This window comes from Portunus trituberculatus, chromosome 15 (genome assembly GCF_017591435.1).
Source record: "Portunus trituberculatus isolate SZX2019 chromosome 15, ASM1759143v1, whole genome shotgun sequence".
NCBI lineage: Eukaryota > Metazoa > Arthropoda > Malacostraca > Decapoda > Portunidae > Portunus > Portunus trituberculatus.
The window spans coordinates 15,756,129-15,781,128 of NC_059269.1; the positions used below are offsets into that span (position 1 = coordinate 15,756,129).

At 42.9% G+C, this 25,000-nt stretch overlaps 1 protein-coding gene across 4 annotated transcripts in view; it reads left to right on the top strand.

Annotated features, from left to right (window-relative positions):
• Window positions 1-25,000, top strand: part of LOC123504109 (chaoptin-like) — an 83,493-nt gene that overhangs the window by 40,613 nt on the left and 17,880 nt on the right. For all 4 annotated transcript variants that reach the window (XM_045254424.1, XM_045254426.1, XM_045254425.1 and 1 more), the window contains one exon: window positions 22,247-22,291. The gene's annotated coding sequence lies outside the window, so the exon portion shown is untranslated. The remainder of the gene's footprint in view (window positions 1-22,246; window positions 22,292-25,000) is intronic.

Below are 25,000 nucleotides of genomic sequence, written 5' to 3' on the forward strand. Positions count from 1 at the left end.
CTCCTCCTGGTGGTGGTAGTGGTGGTGGTAAGCCTGCTGTTGTAATAACTTTCTTTGTTTCTGGGCCGCATTCCCAAACGTTTCGGTGGCATATCTCCACAAATTCTAACGGGCACCAGTGAAAGTTATCAAGTTTATTTTCAAGGATGCTTTCATGAGTCTAAGAACGTTTAATAAAGGTTTTGCTGTATCAGTGTGAACAAGAAAGCTTTGATTATAATTACACTAGTCATGTTTTATCTTTAACTCTCTCAAAAGGGTTTACAAAATGCACGCCCTTGTTTTCTTCTTATCTTTTATGTTTTATCTTTATGTTGTATTATATTTATCGTCATTATTATTATTATCATCATCATTATCATCTGTCAATATTATTCCACTGCAGACGAAAATAATAGATGAAAACAAAAGAGAGAGTAGACAGTTGAATGTATAAGCGAACCCTCCCAGTGGTTAAGGAAGTAAACAGCCACTCTGTACATCACACTAAGCGCACTCTCTTTGGGCATCTTAGCGGAGTGTACCAGTTAATTTCACACTGGTTTGTTATCCACCTGGTAGTATTTTCAGTTCATGTAGCTCATTATTCTTTCTTATATCAGTACATCTTATTCCCTAGCCCGTTACACGCTGCCTGGCCTTAGCATCTACTGTAATAAAGACAAATTAACCCTTCAGCACCATGACACGTCTTCATATTCATTCTGGTTACTATTTGGTGATTTTATACAGCTTCAGAAACTCATGTTGGGGATTAGAATAGTGAAGACTGTGGTTATTAATCTTGTGACCTCCATAGATCCTTCCTAATATTGATAAAATCGTCTGATCACACCCAAAACTGAAGGTAAAAATGCATCTCAGTACTGAATGGGTCAATACATCTTTTCCCTAACCAGTTACACGCTGCCTGACCTTAGCATCTGTTATAAAGACAGATTAACAGTTTGAGGAAAGAAAATTTACGAGTAGAAGGCAAAACAGATAGATTACTGACTGATGATGATGATAATGATGGTGATAACAGTCGTATGTAGGGGGAATACAAAGGAACAGACGGGGAAAGTAAACAGCATTGAACCTCGTAGTTGTAAGGAGGTATTTGCCAATCCTAACGAGGCGTGGTGGAGGCGCTCAGGTATGCACGCCCCGAGGAAAGAGGAAATGAATGTACGGGAAAACATGACCTCACTGGAATTATTGTAACATGACTTCAGACAGGGGGAGAGAGAGAGAGAGAGAGAGAGAGAGAGAGAGAGAGAGAGAGAGAGAGAGAGAGAGAGAGAGAGAGAGAGAGAGAGAGAGAGAGAGAGAGAGAGAGAGAGAGAGAATAGATATCATTAAAACTATTGCGTCTCTACAGTGGAGTAATAATCCTCTTCATTGTTAAGAGAGAACGCTGTCTCCCAAAATAAAATAATAAATAGATGAATAAATAAAAAAAAATCGAGATGAAAATACAAGTGAATGAATGATTAGATAAAAGATAAAACCATCTCCATAAAAGGAAAACCGACCACCTGCATACGGTCAGACATTGCAAGTAATAGACAAGAACGAACAGGACTCCAGCAGTTAAGGTTGTTCATGGGAGCGGCATTAGTGGCATTACCCAGACGCAGCGACAAGGCTATGGGGGAGGAGAAACAGTTCCCCCAGAGGTCTGTCAGGGCTGGAGCCACCACTAACCTTTACGTGAATGGCTGGACGCCTTAATGGATTGCTTGTAGTGCCTCGCCAGCCCGTCATGCCATTAACAATATATTACCGCTGGAATATAGTAATGCAATTGTTGACCTTCTTGTCTTGTTTTACGCGTATTACACACACACACACACACACACACACACACACACACACACACACACACACACACACACACACACACACTTTCCCTGTCATGCACGTCTTTACATTTTTCCTTTTCTCGTGTCGCCACCACCACCACCACCACCACCACCACCACCACCACCACCACCACCACATTCACTCCATGTCAGTGATGCCTCCTCTGACCTTCCTGACCTGACCTGCTCTCGACAATGGCTGCAATCGTGACCTCTCAGGGGGCAGGTGGGCGGGGCTGGCACCTGAGTCTGACCTGAAGACTCGCCCCCCTTTACCACAGTCTTGCGTAAAGCTCCCGGTGAACGCAGGGCGGCCTCAGGGATCCAGGGAGAGCAGGGTGTGGTGTGGTGCGCTGCGTGATATGTGTAATTACATGATTGTAGGTCACACTATACTGGTCCTGCGCGCCTGTCCTGCAACGCCTATGATTAGAGAGAGATTGGGGAGAGGGAGAGAGGTAGAGTCTTCGTGGTTCATATTTCGAGTAAAGAACAAAATTTCTGGTTGTTTGTTCATAGCTGTTTGTGTATGCTGGTTTGTCTCTCATTACATGGAGGAAATACCTGAAGATTATGACTCCACAATACGATCTTACACACACACACACACACACACACACACACACACACACACACACACACACACACACACACACACACACACACACACCTTTATGTTATCTTTCAATTATTATTTTACGGTTCTATTTGTTTTCTCTTTATAGCCTGACAACCTCATGGCAATGTTGCGCAATGCATGAACCACGCTCCGTGTAATGAAATCAGTCTGTGGGAAAAACGAAATTGTAATTATTTGACAGTTTCGTGTCTTTACAGTGTTAAATGTTAAAATGACCCAGTTACATCACAGGTAAAAACGTGGTTGTGGCTTCCTGCTGCTTATTAGAGTTATTAGAGGAATGGTGGCGGTGAGTCTTGCCTTACGGAGGGAGGAGAGAGGGAACCCGAGGCATCATAACAACTGTGGGTCACTCCTCTTAAATTACTCTCCTAAAGAAGTTGTTTTGCTCAACGTTGTTTTGCCCACAGGCGCGCCGGGAGACAGGACAAGGCTGAGTCTGGGAAGGTGTTAAGATGGAACGTGTGTGTGTGTGTGTGTGTGTGTGTGTGTGTGTGTGTGTGTGTGTGTGTGTGTGTGTGTGTGTGTGTGTGTTGCCAGGATGTGTCGCTACGTGGCACTGTTATACAAGCGTCAAGAAATGACATTTTTCTGTGGTGGAATGCGTGATTTGTACTCTAATTGCCAAACCGTAACCTGACAAATGATATGCCGAGCTTTTTTCGCTTCCATGACCTCGCCAGTTTTCTACTAATTACTACTCTCTTTGTCCACCTGGCAGAAAAGAAACCTCGCCTGTGTAGTCCGGTGCTTCCTGTCCTTTGCATGTAACCTCTATACTGCTACTCACTTGTACACAACCCATCTCAGCCCTCTACTCACGATATACTATACTATCCAATTACCAACTCTGTATATATCCACTGTCCACTGCCTCGTACCCACTCATTCTCCTCCATCGTGGGTCACTGAGCCCATCCCTTCCCTAGCAATGGTTATGGTGTGGCCAATGAACAAAGAACGTTCATAAAAGGAAGATGCGTAGCTCGTTAACAAAAGAGTGGCGCAACACACACATACTCGCAGGAAAACGCGTCCAGTATAGAGGTAAATAGGTTAATGTAACAAGGATTTCTAAGGTACTCGTGGCTCCTGAGTTCACACACGTATGGTTCACCTTCATTGCCTGCCTGCTTGCCTGCCTGCGTTATCTGACTGTGGCTTTGACTCCTTGATCTTTCTGCCTCATACTTGGTGGCACGTTAACACTTCTTGGCAAGACTGCACCACTTAACCCACCCCTCCTCCTCCCCACAGACATTGATAGATTGAGATTATTTTTGTTTATCTATCATTCATTCATTGACTAGTGCACTATATTTACTTGAACATTAGTCTAGCAAGTTATAGGGAAGATTTAGAGTTAGCACTGAAGACTGAGAGACGGAGGGAGGCCTAAGAGTGTACAGGATAGACAGGCAAAGGAGAGTTGCGGGGAAGTCCCAGGATAACAAAACTGTGAAAACAAATTGCTTACAGTGTTTGTGGCCTCTAAATTGACTTTTTCCTATTGCTGACGTGGAGAGGCAGTTAGATGAGGTTTCATAATCTGGCTTGGCGTGGTTCGGCTGATAGTGTACGTAGTGAATCCACAACTGCATTCCGACATGCCTCAGGCGAGTGTAAGTTAATTGAAGTACGTTGCTGATAATGTGCTTCAGTGTGAAAGTGTTTTTTTTTTTCCTCTTAATTTCCCAACATACATAGAAAACATATACGCTTAGTCTTCTTTCATTATAAGAATATGATTATATTTTCAGGGGCCGAGATAATGTGCCTAGTGATTGTTAATGAAAACCAGACAGTTTATATACGTATTATTTCTCTCACTGTTTAAAATTTACACAAAGGAAACATATGCAAGAGTGTGGTTCGATTTTCCGCTATTATAAATTTCATGTTTTTTTTTTTTCTGCGGCTACATGTGTATTTGTACGTTTTTATGTATGTATAAGGTTATCTTCAAGTAAAAAAAAATATGCTTTTCTTGTATTAAGTACACTGAAAATATGTACACAAGACGGGTTTCATTTTTCCCATCAGAATATCACGTTCTCAGGGTCACACGCATGCAGCACAGCCTGAGGGCGGTCGTCAGAGGAAATAAAACTAATACCCACTATCTAATCATTACTAGATACGTGGAAATGTACACACGGGACTGGTTTTCTTTTCCACCATGGCGAGTTCATGTTCTCAGGGTCACACGTATGCGGGTACAAGATATTGATCGCCAGAAAAAATAAAACCATATCTTTGTATTTTTTTCTCGGATGGAGGTGAGTGTGAGGCTTAAACGGAACAACAGAAGCCGTTCAGTCTCAGCCTCCAGGAAGATCGGATTAGTTTTTGTGGTGAGAACCCATAGCCTTGAAAGGAAGGTGAAAAACGGTGGAATTTTGTTTGTCACAGTGGAGTGGATAAAGTTGTCATAATGTTAGCTACCTTTTGTGTTAGAAGATCAGACAGGAGTGTTGTGCAGCGAGGCGACAAATTGCTTCCTTGGCGGGTGCGGAAGCTCTGATGAGATGCTTAAAACAAAAGGAAGAGTCAGGTGTGGTAGAGTGGGGGGTGAGGGTAGAGGATCGAGGAAAAGTGAGTAGAAAATATGAGTGTGTGAAGATTTGCTGTGGTACGTTAAGATGAAGAAGAGATTTGAAGCGGAAACTGAGAAAAAGAAAAGGAAGATTGAAGAGCTAAAGAGACGTAGAAAATGTGAGTAGATGGGTGTGAAGATAAGGAAGGAAAGTGGAAGAAGAGTGACGGTGCGGGGAAGATGGTCGTCACGGGGAACATGCATGAGAATGTTACACGTCACGCGCATCAGATGAATTCCTTTCTTTTTTTTTCTATCATCTTCATGCAGTGATCTGTGTGGGAGATCTATACCGGTTGTGTGTGGAATACGATCCATGACAGAGATTGGTTGGCCCGAGCGAGGCTGTGGCGGGGCTGAGGACTGACTGGTGCCACTGTTGTGGTCATGTTGTGCTAAGGATGTGTTTGTCCTTCGGCCTTGAAGTGAATGTTATGTGGAGTCAGTATAGAAGTAAAGGTGGTTTTGGTCGTTGTCACTCCAGTACCGCGGTTTTCGTCTTGTGGGAGAGTGACATTTCCTGCACGCCTCCGTGCTGACACGCACAGGCTTCGCGTGTCTTTTTGGTGTCTGAACATCCAGCCTCGGAAAGAAACGCCACTCATATGACATATTAAAGTTTTTATTTATTTTTTTTTATTTCATTGATTTATTTTCACGGTTCACAAATGATAGTGAATATTTTCTGCTTGAATTTTTTTTTCATTCTAATAGCGAAGTAGTATATATGAATTCCATATTTTTGTTTAATGCGTTTGGATTTCCAACAGCTTGCCAGACACTGTGGCATGCACGCACCTCACATCTTGCGGTGTCTCCACGTCGGTACAGGCACCCGCCTTGATCACATCGCACCATCGCTACGTCATTCACGCCGCTTTGTGGAAAGAGAAAGTCTTACGCGTGAGGCAGCGAGGCCTGTCCACCGTTTCTCAGCATCACTCCCTCCTCCTCCCCTCCCCTTGCTATACAGAATGCGAGAATAGACTTGTGCAGTGGCAGGTGTATCTGTCTTTATTTCCGTCACGCCACCTGAAAATATTTACAGTATTTCAATAGGACCTGACAACAGTAATCTGCCTACATTAATTGTGCTACTGCCCATGCGTGCGAAGAGAAGGGAGACACGCAGGTGCTGCTGGCACCACAACCCGAATGTAACGTACTCCATACACTGGCAAAAGGAGGAGGAGGAAAAGCAGCAGCAGCAGCAGCAGCAATAATATTAATTGTACGATGATGATGAGGAGAAGGAGGAAAATTAGTAGTTTAAGTAAGAATAGTTATAATGGTTTTAAAGGCAGAGTTAAGATTATAGTATTTGTTATACGTATAGTTGTCTAATAATACAGGTGATAGTGATGATGATGGTGATTCATATGCATGGTTACAGTACAGGATAAAAAAAATATAAAGCGTGTCTTAATTTGACGCGGAGTGATGTTTATAAAGGATGCTCTTCAAGACTTTTCCTCACCAACATTCCAGTCGAGTTAGCGTGCTTAGTATTTCAACAACTCAGAGGTAGGCGGGAAGTTGTCAGGCTGGAGTTGACTTGACTTCACTGCCTCTCTGCTCTAGGTGATGATGGGCTTGTGGTGTTGTGGTGGTGCTGGTGGTGATAATGCTATGATTATACTACATTATATTATTATTACTGTTGTTTTTGTTATTGATTTTATTACCTGTCATTTACGGTAGTGGTGTTGGTGGTGGTGATGGGAATAGTAGTAGTAGTAGTAGTAGTAGTAGTAGTAATTCTCCTTATTGTCCTCAAAGTTCATGTTTTTGCTGAGATTTTTTTTTCATATTCTTTTTACTGATAAACGAGACACAATATAGTGTAGACACGCCTTCCTCCTACACAAAACTTCCAAGTCCTTCAAAGAGAGAGAGAGAGAGAGAGAGAGAGAGAGAGAGAGAGAGAGAGAGAGAGAGAGAGAGAGAGAGAGAGAGTCCTTGTGTTTTGATAGTCTCTTTTAAGGAAGTGATTGCTACGATTCGCCGCGCAACACCTGCCACCCGCCTACAATCACCCTCGTTGTACCTTAATGTAACCTGCGGGCCGTGTGTCGCGTCCCGTTACTCCCTTGTGTGTCATGTCCAGCAGGGTGTGGAGGACACGGCAACCCTTGATGCAATGATGAATTAAGCCCAAGTGTGGCAGCAGGACCAACACAATGATGACTTTAGGACTAACGGGATCTCTCGTACGCTGGACCTTAATCTGAAACATGTGCGGCAACTTCACAACATTCAAAAGGGTCTAGTTATTTTTATAGAGTTTTAAGGATGTTTTTTTCACGGTTATGGAGGTAGATTAACAATATTTCTATTCTAAAACACCTACGCCGCATCTCCACGACATTCAAAAGGTTGTAATTATAGTTACACGGGTTTTTGAGGGTATTTTTGGTAGAGGTAGATTAACAATATATTTACATTACTTACAAAATAAATACCTTAAAAAACCCGGCTTATCTATGTGGCCTTTGAAAATAGTAATGATGAGAGAGCTAAGCGCTTCAGGATTCAGGCCATGGAGTCACGGTTGAATATGAAAGAAAATAGTGTATGTGTAGGTATGATTGTGATGTGTGCACGCGCATTATCGATCAGAGGGTCAGTGTGGTTTGTGGCGTGTTCTCCCAGCGTGGTGATGAACGGGTGCAGCAGTGCGTGGCTGTGTGTGGCTGCTCCATGATACTGCATCCCTGAGTTTGTTTGTCTCAGCAGTGGCTCGTGTCCGTACCAGCTAACACGTTCTCAGCATCATGTAGCGTTCTAAAAAGTGAAAGAGTAAGCCTAGTCTATCTGAATCTAAATTTGATTTGTGTTTCTAACAGCTCACACGTTGCCAACATCATGTAACATCCTCTATAGCAACACGGGATAACCTTACCCTAATCCTATGTTAATCTAAATCTGACCATCGTGCGTAACAACCAACACGTTTCCAGCATCATGGAGTATTCTGTGGAAAAAGAGAAAATGATGCAGGATAATCTAAATCCAACTGAGAGCTCTCAATATTGTCTTGCTCGTGTGTCCTGTGCTCTCCAGTTCACCGGCACCGCCGGTGAACTGTATATCTTACCCCTCGGTGCAGGTGCGTCGCCAAGATTACGACATGTGACTGCGTGGGACAAGTTACAAAAAGTCACCCGGTATTGTCTATCTGCACTTTGGACGAGCGGGTGATGGATCATAACTGTACAGAGTCACACGCGTTGAAATTTACTCACCACAAGTTATCAGAACTGAGATTGAAGTATTTATTTAATTTTTTCCCCCACTTCACAATTACCAAGGAGCTTAAGGAACCTAACTTAACTTAACCTGACCACTATATCACATTAGTTCCATTGCACCACACTCATGCATTTAAATATATCTTTACATCATTATCTTAACCAGCACATCGTATTAGTTCCACAGCAGCGCCATTACAAGATATTTAACTCCACGAACCTCCTCCTTACACCATTCAACTTCCACTTTTACCGAGGCCCGACTCACTTTTACTAATGCGTCGTATGTCTACCACGGCGGCCTGTCCCTCACGTCTGCCCTTTAGACTCCCTCCCGGCAAGTCACTGCAATCCTTGACCCTCGACCTGGACGGTATGAGAGAAACCAACTTCGCCAGGTCCCTTTTCCCCATGACCTTTCACCCACGTTCCCTGACGCCTGCCTAGTCTGCTCATCCCACAGCTTGGACACTGCTATAAGGTTCTCATCTGTCTTCATTTTCCATTTTCGTCGTCTATCCTTGCGTGCCACACCTTCCGTCCGTCCGTGGCAAAAAAAAAAAAAGGGCAAAGATGGCTGGGCGTTAAGGCGATCGTGGTTGTTTTCAAGGACAAGCCACGGACTCCTTTTGGTATGGTGAGTATACGTACCCGACCCAGGCGAGGCAGGACACACCCTTGCACGCTCTTATCACTTCACATACTTCACACAAGAGAGGTATACGTGTTTCGAAATGGCTGTAGGAGGAGGAGGAGGAAGAGGAGGAGGAGGAGGAGGAGGAGGAGAAAGAAAGAAGAAGAAAAGGAGAAAAAGAGGATTGGTGTAATACTATAGTGTGTGTGTGTGTGTGTGTGTGTGTGTGTGTGTGTGTGTGTGTGTGTGTGTGTGTGTGTGTGTGTGTGTGTGTGTGTGTGTGTGTGTGTGTGTGTGTGTGTGTGTGTTTTATAACTCAGCCACACCCTTTTTCCGCCCCTATCCGCCTTTTCCAGTCCTTCCACTCCCCCCCATCTTGTCTTCCCATTTCTTCTCTTCCTTCTTCTCCCCCTCGCTCCCCCTACGCTTCCCTCCCTTCATCTCATCTCCGCTTTTTTGCTCAACTTACCTCGCCTCTTTTTGTTGCTTTTTTTTCTCCCTCCCTTTACCTTCGTCCATCCCATTTCTCGTCACTCTCCTCCCTTTCTTTCTTTCTTTTCATCTTCTTTCCTTTCCTTCCGATTCGTATCTTTCATCTTCATTTCCCTTCCTTTTTCTCTGACATTCCTTCACCTTTCTTCACTTCCCTTGCCTTGTCTCTCCTTCCCCTCCCTTCCTTTGTCTTTTCCTGTCATGTCATCTCTTCTCTTGACGTTACCCACTTACTACCTAGTGACACGTGGTTCGGTATTAGTCTGTATTGGGAGGTTACCCACCGTCTATCTCACACTACTTCCGAAGGTAGATATATAAGATTGATACTTTTCCCGTGCAAGATCACAACATAAAAAAGCATATGGGATGTCCTTTACAAGACAGCAGCTTCAGGGCCACGGCTGCCCTCAGGATGTACAAACAACTTGCTGCTCATGTGGTTAGTATTCTTGGCTCGCATCCAGAAGTTTCTGTTTCAAGCGCCCTGGCCGCGGGGAGTTGGTTTGGGAGGGTGTCCTTGCACATAGCAGTATGGGTATGTGATACAAAACTATGTCTGCTTGGAGTGGGACGCCAAAGCTCCTTCTCCTTTTGTGCGTGCATGTGTTCAATTGGTCTATATGGAGAAATTGGGATTGACCGAAAATGGATTATGTCATGCAGCAGTGCTAAAAAGAGAAAAGAAAAAAAAAGACTATAAGGTGAATAAGGTGATATGTCCTGGCAACGCAAGCAGTGGTGATCCCAAAGTGTCGTATTACCGCGGGTGGGAGCCAACACGGCCCTTACCTGTGAGAGTCTGGAAAGAAAGGGAAAACGTGTGAGAGGTGTAAGTTGGCGTAGCGGGCCGGGCGGTGGTGTGCTTGGCGTGAGGCCAAACAAGGCCCACCTGCCCGCCACGGTCCGAGACTTCGTGATACACTTTCTAGTCTCTCCACAGCGAGACGCCGGCCACCTGCCGGCACCCTGTGGCGCAGCTTGTCGGGAAGCAGTGCAGTGAAGTTCACGGAAAAGTGGGTGTGTATAGCGGCCTGAGGAGGTACTGGGTGCCCTTTGATTGCTGCAGGTGGGGAGTAACAATGGGTGTGCACCGCCCATCACCGTCACTAGATAGTTCACTGTCTCAACAAAACACACCACGCGACTCGCTACTGTTTCCTCCTCCCCGCCGTAACGACCCCTCACACTCATATATCACTCCTCGCCAGTAATGATATGCCGGTGTGTAGGTATAACTGTTACTGTTATAAATGATACGTAACAAAGAAAACATTCCCTAAACGTCTGGGGACCACTTCCTCAATAAGACATTAGTAATGATACTTGCCGGCTGACTCTTCTGCCACTGGCGTTGGAATGACTGCAGCTCGTTCCAGTCACGCTTAGGGTGTAGCCATGGCACGAAAGTGTCAACTGAATAGGGGTTGCATCCATGTTAATGAGTAACTGTGGATGTCATTATCCGTTGATTCACGAAAGACATGGCCGTGGAGGTACTGCATAGCCACTATTTTTAGTAATCATAATGCATCTGCACACACACTGTATGGTGGCGTAATGTAACACCTAACAACACTCGGTGGCGTGGCGCAGGTTTGGACTCGTTGGAGATATACTGGTTGATTGAGTGAGCAATTTGGGAGGCGAGGCGCGAGCTGTTGGCGGCCCTTAACTTGGCGCCAGGTAAACAGTGCACTCTAGGGCCGTTGCGCAGGTCGAGGCGGAACACATAGTCATTGGACCGTGGGCTGCGGGAATCGATTTCAGACGCCTGGGGTAAAGTCACGTTCCGAATAACAAAGCATGGCTAGAAAAGGAACGTTGGCTTCTTTCCGGTCCAGTCTATAAGTTCAGAAGTATCGGAATGTAATGTTACAGGAAATTATAAGAACACTTCCTTCCAGTAGAAAAAATATATATATGTTTTATGAGATCGAATGATGGTGGAAGTTATCAGAACATAAGGTCAAATAATTTTAACTGTTCCTTCCAGAATGAAGTAGCACGAGAGGAAAAAAAAAAAAAAGGCATGCGAATGAGAGAAATCATTGCGTCAGTACCGTGGTGAGACAGTTTTCATGCTTTGGAAAACAGTGGTCGACTGATAGTAGTCAAACCAGCATTAGGAAACCAGGTATGCCATTCTCTTCACTTGGGAACGAAGCAAGGTTAATGAGAAACTTGCAAGAAAGTGTCTGTCACAAGATGTCACGGCAGCACCAAGACAGACACGCCCGCTGCAGAGTCCCACGCACGTGTGCATCCACCGTGAATCACCTTTACTTCTGTGTGAATCTGCAAGGCAAAGCAGTGTTATGAATAAGCAAAGTAGCAAAAATTATTCTTAATATAACACCTGGGAGAACATTTTTTTTTTTTTTTTTTTTTTTTTTGCTTCATCTTAATCATACGCTAGATGGAAAAATTACGGTTATTCAACCACATAATATGGGTCTCTTAAGTTTTTGGCTAGATTAATGTGATGGTATTTCCTGAAATATGTTATATATACTGCACAAAAATGTAAACTCTGTGTTCGTTTCTTTTCCATCATTAATATCACGCTGACGTCAAGACTCAGATATCAGTGGCCAGTAGAGGACTACCGTGGTCAAGATATGTGGCACATCAGTTTGTCATATGGCCTGCATCAGTGACAGGTTTCACCACAACTTGCTCAATATAATGTTGCTCGGGACCACAAGAGTCAGGATTGGAATTGTATCATAAGTTGTGCGGCGGGTTACATCTGACGAGAAGTTCGAGGTGTCATAATGTAGTGAGAAGCTTCATTGTAACTCCCGAGTGAACAGAGTAAAGTCGAGTCCCATCTACCTGGCAGAAGAGAGGACTGGAGGGAGCACCGGACGCTGTAATTTAAGTTTCTCGTGAGTTCTTTATTTTATGGCTTTTTTTTCCTGCACATATTTTAACTTGTACCTGGTATCGTAATGTTTTACCCTCATGAAACGTGGACACTAGTGGTTTATATATTTATTTTCTTGCTTATATGTAAGACTTTTTTTTTTTTTTTTTTGTAATACGAGTATCATGGTATCAACATTTTTTCTTAGCCGTTAACTTTCTTCTTTTTTCCTTTTATTTCATTTTTCCTTTTTTCTTTTGTAAGACTGTACTCTTTGTTTCTTTGTATTTGTAAGACTATTCTCTGATAACAACTCGTTTCTCTTTCAATTGTTGCCTTAGTAAGACTCTTCGCTGATAACAGTTGAACGTAAACTTTTTTCTCTCTTTGTTGGTCTTCCATTCGTGGTCTGCGGCGTCCTACATACTGTAAACGGAGTCTCGTCGTGGAGCTGCGAAAAAAAAGTAAAAATGATTGCTATTGCTTCTTCCACAGCAAAAATAGGAGTATGCTCAGTGACCGTAAAGGCCGCGATGAGCGTTGGCTACATTTTACGTGTTTTATACATCTAGATCTTGCTTCGCGGAGCCCAGAGTGTCTTCCGTGCCTTTCCTGACGCGGTACCTGCTGTCAAGTGATCAGCATGGGGTAGTGCTAAACGGTCCATGTTTTTGAGAGTGTGAACCACAATGCTCTCTTTTGTGGTTATGAACTCATTGCCACTCGACCTAGAGAGAAAAGGAGCAGAAGAATAACGCAAGACACTCGTGAGGAATATTCTTTTTCCTGTTTTATTTTCAGCAGCCCAGTAGGAAAGAATTGCTTTCTCTCCAAACTTTTCTAAGGTTCTTCAAAAGGTTGGAACTTTACAGTCATAATGTAACATATGAATACGCGAGATGTGTATTCACAGCACGAAACATTGTATATTTGATTACAACATTTTTTTATTAGTTATGAAAGATAAGAATTACGTCTGATTATTATGAATATTATGATTGTAGTATTGTGAGGTACTGTGGAAACATGAAAATGATCAAATTACTAATCAGAAATATTGATGTATATTTGCAAAGTCAAAATAGTTTTAAAGCGAGAAGTAAAAGAACAAGTATACGTTCCTAAGATGATAACCGTGACGAAATGTTATTGTATTAGTTGTACGGAAACTCAGGCTATACGGAAGTACTGTGCATATAATTTTCTCTTACATTTCGTGTAGAAGTCTTCCTCAGACACAACAAAGAAGACCTGTTGGGGAGACGTGCATTGTTCAGCTACCTGCACGTGGCTAGAATGTTCCTCATCATATGTGCCTTGTGCCGGCAGTTACCCCGCTCAACATAAGTAGCAGGTTTGTCTAAATTTGACACAAGCAAATTTGATTCTCTACAAGGAAAACTGTTGTATTCATTTGTGTAAAAGTGACGATCTTTACGGAAATTTCGTTCTGTTTTGAAGAGCTGATAGTGTCAAGGGAATATTTACAATACGTACTCCTCCTCCTCTTCCTCCTTCTCCTCCTCCTCCTCCATTCTCTTTACCTCTCCTGCTACTATCTTATCTATACTCAGAACTGTTTATTGAGTCATCATGTGGCGGTGAAAGCGGAGTCTGTGTCACTCTTTGGAAGCAACAATCAGCGGCTCCAGTGAAAACATACGGAAGTTGAACCTGGGAAAGTGCACTTCAAAGAAAAGAAAAACCCTTATTTGCCGGGTTACTGGGTTAATGTTTCCCGCGGTGAGGGCAGAGACTACACCTGTGATTCCCGCGTCAACTGTGGCAGCTGGTGACGGGCTCGCTAACACTGGGTAAAATATGCACGCGTTTGTCTGTGTATATACTAGCGTGTTTGCTCTCTCTCTCTCTCTCTCTCTCTCTCTCTCTCTCTCTCTCTCTCTCTCTCTCTCTCTCTCTCTCTCTCTCTCTCTCTCTCTCTCTCTCTCTCTCTCTCTCTCTCTCTCTCTCTCTCTCTGTGTGTGTGTGTGTGTGTGTGTGTGTGTGTGTGTGTGTGTGTGTGTGTGTGTGTGTGTGTAATTCAACTCGGTCGCCTGCTGGTCACCCAGCCAGTCTTCCCCATTACGGAGCAAGCTCAGAGCTCATAGACCGATCTTCGGGTAGGACTGAGACCACAACAACACACAAAACACACCGGGAAAGCGAGGCCACAATCCCTCGAGTTACATCCCGTACCTATTTACTGCTAGGTGAACAGGGGCCACACATTAAGAGGCTTGCCCATTTGCCACGCCGCTTATCGGGACTCGAACCCGGCCCTCTCGATTGTGAGTCGAGCGTGCTAATCACTACACTACGCGGTGTGTGTGTGTGTGTGTGTGTGTGTGTGTGTGCACGTGCATGTGCGTTACTAATACTAGAAATTACCACAGCATTCTTCGAGCAAAAATATAAGTAAAATAAATAAATGAGGGCATGATTCAGAAGGCAAGTCGAGGAAAAGAAAGAGGTGCTCGTGTCATGCCACACAGTACCTTGGCGTGCATCAGTAACACAGTGGGAATGTTGAGGGTAAGGAGCCTCGTGCCAGGAGTTCCGTCCGAGGGCAGGGGAAGAGTTCGAAGTCGTGCGCACTCGAGACACACCCAGGCGATGATGCTCCGGCCACCGCCTCAGCCTCCTTTGTGTTGTTATGCCCGCCTTTTTTGTGGCCAGTAAAGGAGGCTGACCAAGGGGTGTGGAAAATAGAAAAAAAGTATGTTGAGTTGGCGCTTTTTTAGATCAGCATGCACGCTCTCTCTCTCTCTCTCTCTCTCTCTCTCTCTCTCTCTCTCTCTCTCTCTCTCTCTCTCTCTCTCTCTCTCTCTCTCTCTCTCTCTCTCTCTCTCTCTCTCTCTCTCTCTCTCTCTCTCTCTCTCTCTCTCTCTCATTTCTTGCTAAATTTACAAAGAATAGTTTAAACAAAGCATTATAACTATTAAAACCTGATGAGTGTTGATATATTAAAGAAAAAGCAAACACACTCTACATCCTGTTGGAAAAAGAATACGTAAGAAAACAAGTATATAAAAGAGTTTCAATAAAGTCATTCGGTTTAGTTCTATCTTGATTATTTTCTTATTTCTAAATAGCTCTTGTTTTAGGAAGGTGATATAGTCAGGTCCATAGTTTACCTGTACACCTAAAGGAGGAAGTATGGTAATGACTTGAGGCGGGGAAAAAAATGGAAGAAATAGCAGAGTAGCGCGGCTTCTTTAAATGTAAAGAGAAGCACAAGCGGAAGTTTCAGTGCGTTCTGTCGATGACCTTTCACTCCTCTGTTGAAAGTGCGAGTCCCAGGAAGCACAGTGAAGAGTAATGCAGGTTGCTGGAAAGTTTGCTGAGTGTACCTTCACATTTGAATACTGCAGCCGCTCCCAGATGATAGTGAATAGATTGATTTTTTTTACTGATTAGTGGACTTGAGGCATTGCAAGAAGAGAGTCATATGGCTGCACGAGTAACAAATAAGGTAAAAGGCGAGGGAAAATGCAAGATTGTTGAAATTAAAGACTATAATGAAAGACGCAGCACATGTCAGGAGGGTTTTGAAGGAAGTAGTGGTGAGGATAACTTTGGGTCATGACGTAAATAGGCAAGAAAAAACAGTTCCCGCTGCCCCAGGTCGTGACGCTGAGCCCCACGCCCAGTGATGTGCAGGCCAAGGCAGCCACAGGTGTTCCCGAGGTCACGCCTTTGTGTGCCTTCCCATCACCTGAACATCATTTGCCTCACCTGACTTGTTTGCATTACTGCCCTGGCGATTATGAGTCATCTTTTTCTTTTCTTTCTATTTTTTCTTAATAATAGAGAAATTAAATAAATGAAAAATATATTAAAGATTAGATTATGCATTTCAGTTGCTTCGAAACAGCGCACGAAAGTAAAGAAGAGGAAACTTCTTAAAATGTTTAGGTACAGTGTTCGTATTGAGTGTTAGCACAGTGGTGGGTAAAGCCCACGCCCCGCTTGGTGGCGGAGGGCACGCGTGGCCCCTGCCACTGCACTCACCACCTGGAAGACTTTCACCTGCCTGACCCCTGGCCGGCACCGGCACCGATGTGGAGAAAGTTATTATTTTATTGTATTAGTCGAGAACCAATAGAAAAAAAAAAGTAATCAGTATTTTCATCGTGCGAGACACTTTCGTTTCTTTAGAATACACACTCCACAAGTTACTTAATCAGAGAAAAGCAACTTCCTCCTCCATCCGGGTTCCTCAGATCCTGGCACGTTCAAGACAAAGGTAATGCTGTTCTTACTTTGGCGGCATTTCTATTTTGTTTAGAGTTAAAAAATAAAACAGAAGTTGAGGAACTATTTTCTTGGAAGACTTAATTCTTTATTACAAGAGTTAATCAAGGTTTCTTCCTGAGTTTCGGTTGACGTATTAAACATGAACCATATAAGTACATAAATAATGATAAGATATGACCACTTGATTGTCGTCAGTCTGCAGTACTTAGTTCACTGAGGACTTGACGACCACTTCATTCTTTGTAGACTGATGGTAAAAGGAGGCAGAACAGTCAGATGACTACGTAAATGGAGAGCTGAGAGTCTTTAAAGCTTTATAGAGCCTTTTAAAGATTACCTGGTTGTGGCTACAGGTAGGCATGTGTAAAGGAACTGGCCCTTGTAGACCTGATGACGTGTTGGAGCTTCCCCTACGTTCCCGTGTCTATGTTCGTGTGATCTGTGTTTGTGTTCTTGTGTTCTGAGGTTTAACGATCACTGTGAGCTCCATGTAACTGTTCAGCTGCTGTAATGGATACTAGCGCGAAGAAGAATGTCCGTCCATTCATACTCCAGCGGGCAGTGCACCCGAAATTCCTCCTGAGTGGATGGGCAGGTAGTCTCCCCTCCGGCACTGGATTCTCACTCCTAGCCAGTCGTATTTTTTTTTCTTTTCTCTCTCTCTCTAGATGTAGGCGGTCTCCACGCAGATGAGCCAAGACGATATGAACGTAGAATCTAAACTCTCCATACAATCAGACCAGTGAACTTTTTCCCTACAACTCAATCTTCAAGTAACAATCATCCCTACGAGAACCTGAATAAGTGCTATCTATTCGTCAAAGGTCCGTGGTTAGGTAATATGTGTCTGACTCACGCATCGACTGTCTCTGGGAAGTGCGTTTGATGAAGCGAGTCACATCCAGGCCTCGCTGTATAAGCCTCACAGGGCCACAGGACAGGTAAATTATTCCCGCCTTCTTCCCCACGCAGACTGTGCCATTACCGCCTCATTTGGTGCTCCATTCGTGTCGCTCTGCCTCCCCCATGTACTCTCTCTTCCTCGGGCGCTGGTGAGTGAGCCGCCTCCCTCCCCATTAACATCTTTCCTGGAATCTCGTTCATAGGTACTGCTGGTGGTCGCCCGCCTACTGTACGCTACACACACACACACACACACACACACACACACACACACGCACACACACACACACACACACACACACACACACACACACACGTTCAGCCACTTCGTTATTCGTTATCAGTGTCTTTGTTTCTCCTCGCCAGTATACGTAATTACAAGCACAAAGAACTTCCATTTCAATCAAGATGGAAGCGTTACCTGTAAATCTTGTACGTGTAATTTTGTTAGTGAGACGTTGCAGCTTAATACAATGGACAGTGGAGTGACGGTTGGAAACAAAGTAAGCTGTCGTGGGTGCGTGAAGCGTGGAGTGTTTTAATTAAGGGTTAAGATTGAGTTCCTTCGCGTCAGTTGTATGTGTGTTCTCATTTATTTAACCTTTGTTGACATAAAGTTCAGGAATTATGAAAACGCCTCTAAAAAAAAAATAGTAACTTCCATAAGAACCTTCAGTACTGGGACGCATTTTTATCTCGAGTTTTGTGTGTGATTAGACGATTATATTTACGTTGGGAAGGGTCTATGGAGGTCAGAAAATTAATAGGTAGAGTCTGTTTTATTCTAATCTTCACATAAGTTTCTGAAGCTGTATAAAATAAGTGTGATTGGACGATTTTATTTACGTTGGGAAGATTCTATGGAGGTCAGAAGACATAGGTATCGTCTATTTTATTGTAATCCCCACATAGATTTCTGAAGCTGTATGAAATCACCATATATAGAGTAAGCTGAATGAATATGAAAACATGTCATAGTACTGAAGAGGTTGAAAATGAAAGACTTGAAACTACGTACATAACATTCTCAAAAGTTTCGACATGACCAGTGTGTACGATTGCGGTGTTTTGCCCTTTCCCTCAAGCTAAAGTTCTTTGATATCTGAAGATTTAAGCTTGAAGGGAAAGGCGAAAGGTAGTGGAAGTAAGTGCAAAAGGTTACTCGACTTCTGACCACGAATGTATTTATGTAATTCTTGTAATAAAAATCTTATTATAGAATTGCTCAAGTGATCAAGACCAATCGTATTTGTGATGAAATAAAATGGCTTAACACTTCGGCTTGGATTTGAAGGAAGTGTGTTATTGCTCTCAGAACGAAATTTCTGCGTGCTGAAGGATAGCTGTTCTATCTTATGATGATATGAAACAGAGCAATGAAATGAAAGCAAGTCTAGAAAGAAAGTATCGGATAGTTCATGCATCAAAACTTAGCATATGACGAGTTTGCAAATAGACACTGAAAGGAAACAAGCAGCGAAAGTATTGGATAGTGTATTCAGCAGACCTTGAAATATGAAGAGTCTTTGCATATAAACACTGAAAGAAAAAAAATACCAGAATGAAAACAAGTAACATCGGTTAATGGAAATATTATACCTGAGACCTTGAAATACAACAAGTCTCTGTGCGAATAAACACTACGAGAATGGCAACACGTAGCGGCATCAAACATTTATATGCTCTTAAATACTAACATGAAAACAAAAAGAGACAAAGTTAATCCGCTTATACCACAAACCTCTAAATATATTACACAGTTTTCCTTGCTTGATATAAATAAGGAACCTGAATTTGAGCCTCAACCTGAAACTCCTAATCCTCTCAATGCAGTGAACTTACCGGAATGAGCGACCCGGGAAGTGGACACAAGACAGGTCGCGTGGAAGGTGGTGGTGGTGGTGGTAATGGTGGTGGTGGTGGTGGTCTTAGCTTCTTGGCGATCCGTGGGGACAAGTTCTCAAGTTCAAGTTCGAGTGTTGGTCTTCCGCGTTACTTGTCCGGATCACTCTCACACTGCCAGTAACTGTTTCCTCTCTCCTTGTCCGTCTGTCTGTCTGTCTGTTTGCATTGTGTGTATGTATGTATGTATGTAATTCTAGTGCAGTTTTTGTCTTTCTGTTCCTTTTATCTTTGTTTTTTAGTCTGCTTTTTCATCTCTCTCTCTCTCTCTCTCTCTCTCTCTCTCTCTCTCTCTCTCTCTCTCTCTCTCTCTCTCTCTCTCTCTCTCTCTCTCTCTCTCTCTCCTCTCTCTCTCTCTCTCTCTCTCTCTCTCTCTCTCTCTCTCTCTCTCTCTCTCTCTCTCTCTCTCTCTCTCTCTCTCTCTCTCTCTCTCTCTCATATTATGACACTGCAACTCTCATAAGAGGATGTCAGTTCATGGGGTTATGCTTCTTATTTTTATCATTACACATTTTCTCCCATTACATATATGAATTAAACTCTCCAATTAGTCTTTCCTGTCAGAGGCGACGTGGAGTTAGCGACGATTCAGTGCTGGATGAGACCTGGTGCAAAATTTCCGGGGTCATTTACGGAGTGCCGGTGTTCGTGGAGGGTTGGAAGGCGGGGAGAGGAAAGAAAAAGGTAGAAAGTAATTCGTGGAGACAGGTGGTTTGGAGGGGTGTTGGGGAGTGAGTGGGAGGGTGTGTACGGATCATTGGCAAGTGACAGACAGTTTTTTTGCGGTAGTAGTAGTGGAAAAAAATACCTCACGACTTATCTTCTCTCAAAAAAAAGAAGAAAAAAAAAAGGTTGGTTCGTGTTTCCGCCTGCGTGTGTGGTGTAGTGTGGTGGCGTATACGGTGTTGTGTTCTGTAAGGCGTATCTTCATCCGTACACGTGTTCTATCACTCAGTATACCGCCATGCAGGATTCTATATTCTTCTTTGCCGTGGGGACTCATGATAATTGCTTTCAAATGCCATAGACGTTATAATTTCGGGATTCTCATGTTTTTTTTTTTTTTCCATTGGTAGTGTTAAAAAATTCTTAAATTCCCTTGATAACTTTTAGAAGAGCCTGTTAAAAATAGCAGACACAAGACTTTTTATCCCAGAGTAGCATTTCAAACATTTCGACGGCTTTACTCTTACCAGGATCTGTTGGAAATTACTGGAGTTTTCAGTGTGTTTTCGTGACTCCGGTGATAGTTTTACAGGCGGAAATGTCCGTCACGACTTACTTTTTCTATCCCTCTTTCGTTCTTTATTTTTCTTTCCTTGTGTTCCTTCTACTTAGATACCCGTCGGTTTGTCTAATATCTTTTGTCATTCCACTCTTTTTTTTTTTTTCTTTAACTGTACGGTTCTGTTTACCGCAGTTCATTGAGAAAACCATTATTTCATTTTAGGATCGACTACAAACTACAGGAAGGCAAACTGTTCACTGCTTGGTTTCATCGTGCTGCTCGAAGCACTTGCTGGCGGGGAGAAGTGAGGCGGGGTAAGGGTCGTCGACGTGTTTTCAACAGTCACGTCCGTACGAGACAACAAAACGCGTTGGAACGTTGAACTTACATTCGGTTTACGTTCTTGCGTCAAGTCGGGTGTGGACGCTTCAGCTGTAGAGAAAGGAAAGAGATCAGTTTGCGACAAGGAAGTGGAGTGAGGTGATGAGAAGTAACAAGACATGAAGCATGCAGAGGTACACATTATTTTACGATACACACGCAGAGAAAATAATTGATTCTTTCTCTATTTCCTCTCAATACCACTTTTCAATCATCTAATAATAACTTGCACGATATTGATAAGTTTATAGAATAACTAGTCCTTATATAGATTACTATTGTTTTAGTGTGATTGGCTGTACAGTGGCACGAATTATCTCTGCACGTGAGGGGAAATGAATAGATACGAACTGACATATAGATTGACAGATAGATGAAAAAATAGACAGTTAGAGAGACGGGGAGATAGCTGGATAAGGGCGTGGATAACCCACACAGGTATACATTATAATTTCACTTTCATAAAAGAAATGAAGTAAAATGTAATAAATAGATCATGGATTGAGCTATTGTGGAGCTAATTGTCTTCAGTGATGTAGATTGAAAACTCACTCCTTCACTTTCTACACAAGAGTGAGGCGCGGAGTGTTGCTAATGTAAGGTTTTTACTTTTAATATATGCTGATTGAAATCCTCACTCCTCATCTGACACACAACGGCGTGGTACTGAATGTTCTTAATGTCAGGCTTGTCTTTGATTGGCGTGTGTCAGCTCACCCTTCACTTTCTACATCGCGGCGAGATGCAGTGTTGGTAATGCCAGGCTGGTAGTCTTGAGTTATGTAGATTGAAGCCTCACTCCCTCACTTCATGCAGAATGGCTCGGCAGAGAAAGTTATGAGTGTCGTCAGAATGAGAGGTTTGATCGCTGTGAAGAACTATGATTTAATATGCGTTGGAAGGAAAGTGATTAGTGAAGTCATTTTCTTGTTCTCTGAAGCATCATAGAAACGAGAAATTGATCTGAAGACGTGAATTGACCGAGAGATCGTCGTTTGGGGATATTTTGACAAGACACTCGAGGTAAACACACGAGTCTGAAAGGTTACCGATTAGCCCAATATGATCACCAAGACTAGAGTTTCTGATCCTCCTTGACTCTCCTGTCCCTTCATTGTTATAACACTATCTTCACATTACAACAACACTATATTCTCTTCACGCTGTTTGATCTGTAGGGTTAAAGTTATATCCAATCTATCTATAATTGGATGATTTGTAGTAACACTAGTCTTTCTCTTTCCAGATTTCTCCTCGCAGTGCTGATGTGCTGAGAAAGAACGAGGCCAAAGTAAGTACTGCGGGAGAGAAAAGTATGCTTGGTTTCCTTCCTCCACCAGGTTATTAGTAAGACGGTGGTGACACTAGCGGGTTTTCGATTCATTGTTCCCCGGCTTTGGTCTGTCATAACTCAAACTGCTTGGCGCCGCCGTAACGTAGGTGTGGATGAGACCATTTGTCATTTGTCTTCCCTCACCTTCTCAACCGGTACTCGCGGGAAATAAATGGTTTGAAAGTTACATTGATTCAGTGTTACGAGAAAAATGGATCAGTAATGAATGTGAGTAGGGAAGAAGTGACACAGAAAAAGAGTGGTATATTATAAAAAGTTGATGAAATTTTTGCCACAGGAATAGATGTCAAGATAAAATGCCATGTAGAAAATAAAGATATGGAAGAAACAGGGATACCAGCAGGACTTCAATTTCTTCCTTTTTCTCGACGTTTACTAGCAGGATTTCAATTTCCTAATTTTTTCTCGACGTTTCGCCTTAACACAAAAGAGTAAATGAAGAAATTGAAGTTCTGCTGGTATCCATGTTTCCTCCTTACCTATGTGTTCTATTATCGAGTAATATGTTTTGGGTATATTGTTAAGGTAGTTTGAATTAGATTAGGTCAGGTTAGATTAGACAAGATAAGGTTTTTTCTGCTGTCTTCTCTTTATTATTTCTTATACCTTTTGATTTCATTTCTATTGACTTTTTTACGTGTCTTTCCCTCCCCCGCGTCAAAGTTAAGTTAATTTGAATTAGATTACGTCAAGTTAGATTAGACAAGGGTAGGTTAGATTAGGTTTCTCTTCTGTCCTTCTCTTTTATTTCTTATACATTATTTTATTGCATTTTTATTGAGTTTTCTACGCGTTTTTCCCTCCCACGTCAAAATTAAGTTAGTTTGAATTAGATGAGGTCAGGTTAGATTAGACAAGGATATATTAGATTAGCTTCCTCTTATGCCTTTCTCTTTACTATTTCTATACCTTATTTAATTGATTTTTATTGATTTTTTTACGTGTCTTTCCCTCCACCACCTCAAAGTTAAGTTAGTTTGAATTAGAGTACGTCAGGTTAGATTAGACAAGGGTAGGTTAGATTAGGTTTCTCTTCTGTCCTCTATTATTTCTTATACCTTATTTTATTGCATTTTTATTGACTTTTCTACGCGTCTTTCCCTCCCGTCATGTCAGAAATTACCTACCGTACCACCTCCTTTCCCTCCATCTCCCCGCGGCGTGTGGTGGTGTGATTCGTCGCGCCTGCAGCACTATCACTTCTTGCCGACTCACTATTCAACGCTCTCTTTTTCTGCTGTGTCTCGCCGTGATGTGTATTCTTGGCTGCACTTTTCTTCTTTCCTTGTTTTTTGCTTTCCAGTCGTTTTTTTTTTTTTTTATCGAATTGCGGGGATTGTTTGTCATGCTTTTCTTTTTCTTGTTTGTTTACTTATGATTTTGTTTTGGATCCTGTTCTCATTGGTTATACTGCTCCCTTTTTCGCTTCGTTTATATTTTTTGTGTATCTATAAACACGTCTCCCTTCTTTGTATTTATTTACCTACACGTGGTTTGCCCTTTCAACATTTTACAATATCATTTGACTCTAAATTTCATCTTTCACTTCCAGTAAGTTGCTTTCCTTCCTTCTCTGTATTTCCACATTATGGCTTCGTTTGATTACCGACTTGATTTTGCCTTTACTCTCATGCAGTGTCATTTTACTCCCTACAATTTTCTGAGCTGCTTTCATTCCCTGTCTCTGCCTCTGCGGTCTGGCTCCGAGGACTCAATAGCCAGCCAGCGTGACGGTTCGTTCTCCTACTCTCGCTACCATACTTGAAACCAGGCCTCTAGGTTGTGTGACCTTCATACTGCCGACGGCTGAGTTTTCCCTTGACTGAGCACGACACGGAGCCAGGGAGGGCCATGACGCGGCGGGCCTGGAAATAACGACTGAATGAATGTGAATGAATGTATTGTCAGATTGTCTTTTTATCTTAAGTTTGTACGCTTTCTTTATCGAGTCGCTTGGCCGCAGTAGACGAAGTACCCATACTGATGAGGACTTCAGGCTTCCAGCACGCTTGGTATTAGGAAGCAACTTATCTTACCCGCATGAATGACTCCGAGGAACGAGCGAGGAGCGGGCCGGGGAAGAGAAAAAGGTAAAACAACACGAGTTACCTGATTACCTGATTATCGTGGCTGGTTCTCATCCTCTCCCGCAGCTAACCAACCCTCGCTTTCCTCTCTTCCTCCGCTCACCTCCCCCAGCACGGAAGGAGGCATTCATAGGTAATACGTATTTAGTTTTTTCTGGAGAGGAAGGAACTGTACTTAAGTCGTTTCACTGGCGTCGTCTCCGCTAATCTTGTAATGTGTGCGGAAGTTGACGGTAATTCTCTCTCTCTCTCTCTCTCTCTCTCTCTCTCTCTCTCTCTCTCTCTCTCCTCTCTCTCTCTCTCTCTCTCTCTCTCTCTCTCTCTCTCTCTCTCTCTCTCTCTCTCTCTCTCTCTCTCTCTCTCTCTCTCTCTCTCTCTCTCTCTCTCTCTCTCTCTCTCTCTCTCTCTCTCTCCTGCTTTCGGAAGAAGAATCACAAGAAATTTCTCTTGTTAGCTTTCACAAAACCTCATTAAAGCATCATAAAATTCTCCTCTCTCTCTCTCTCTCTCTCTCTCTCTCTCTCTCTCTCTCTCTCTCTCTCTCTCTCTCTCTCTCTCT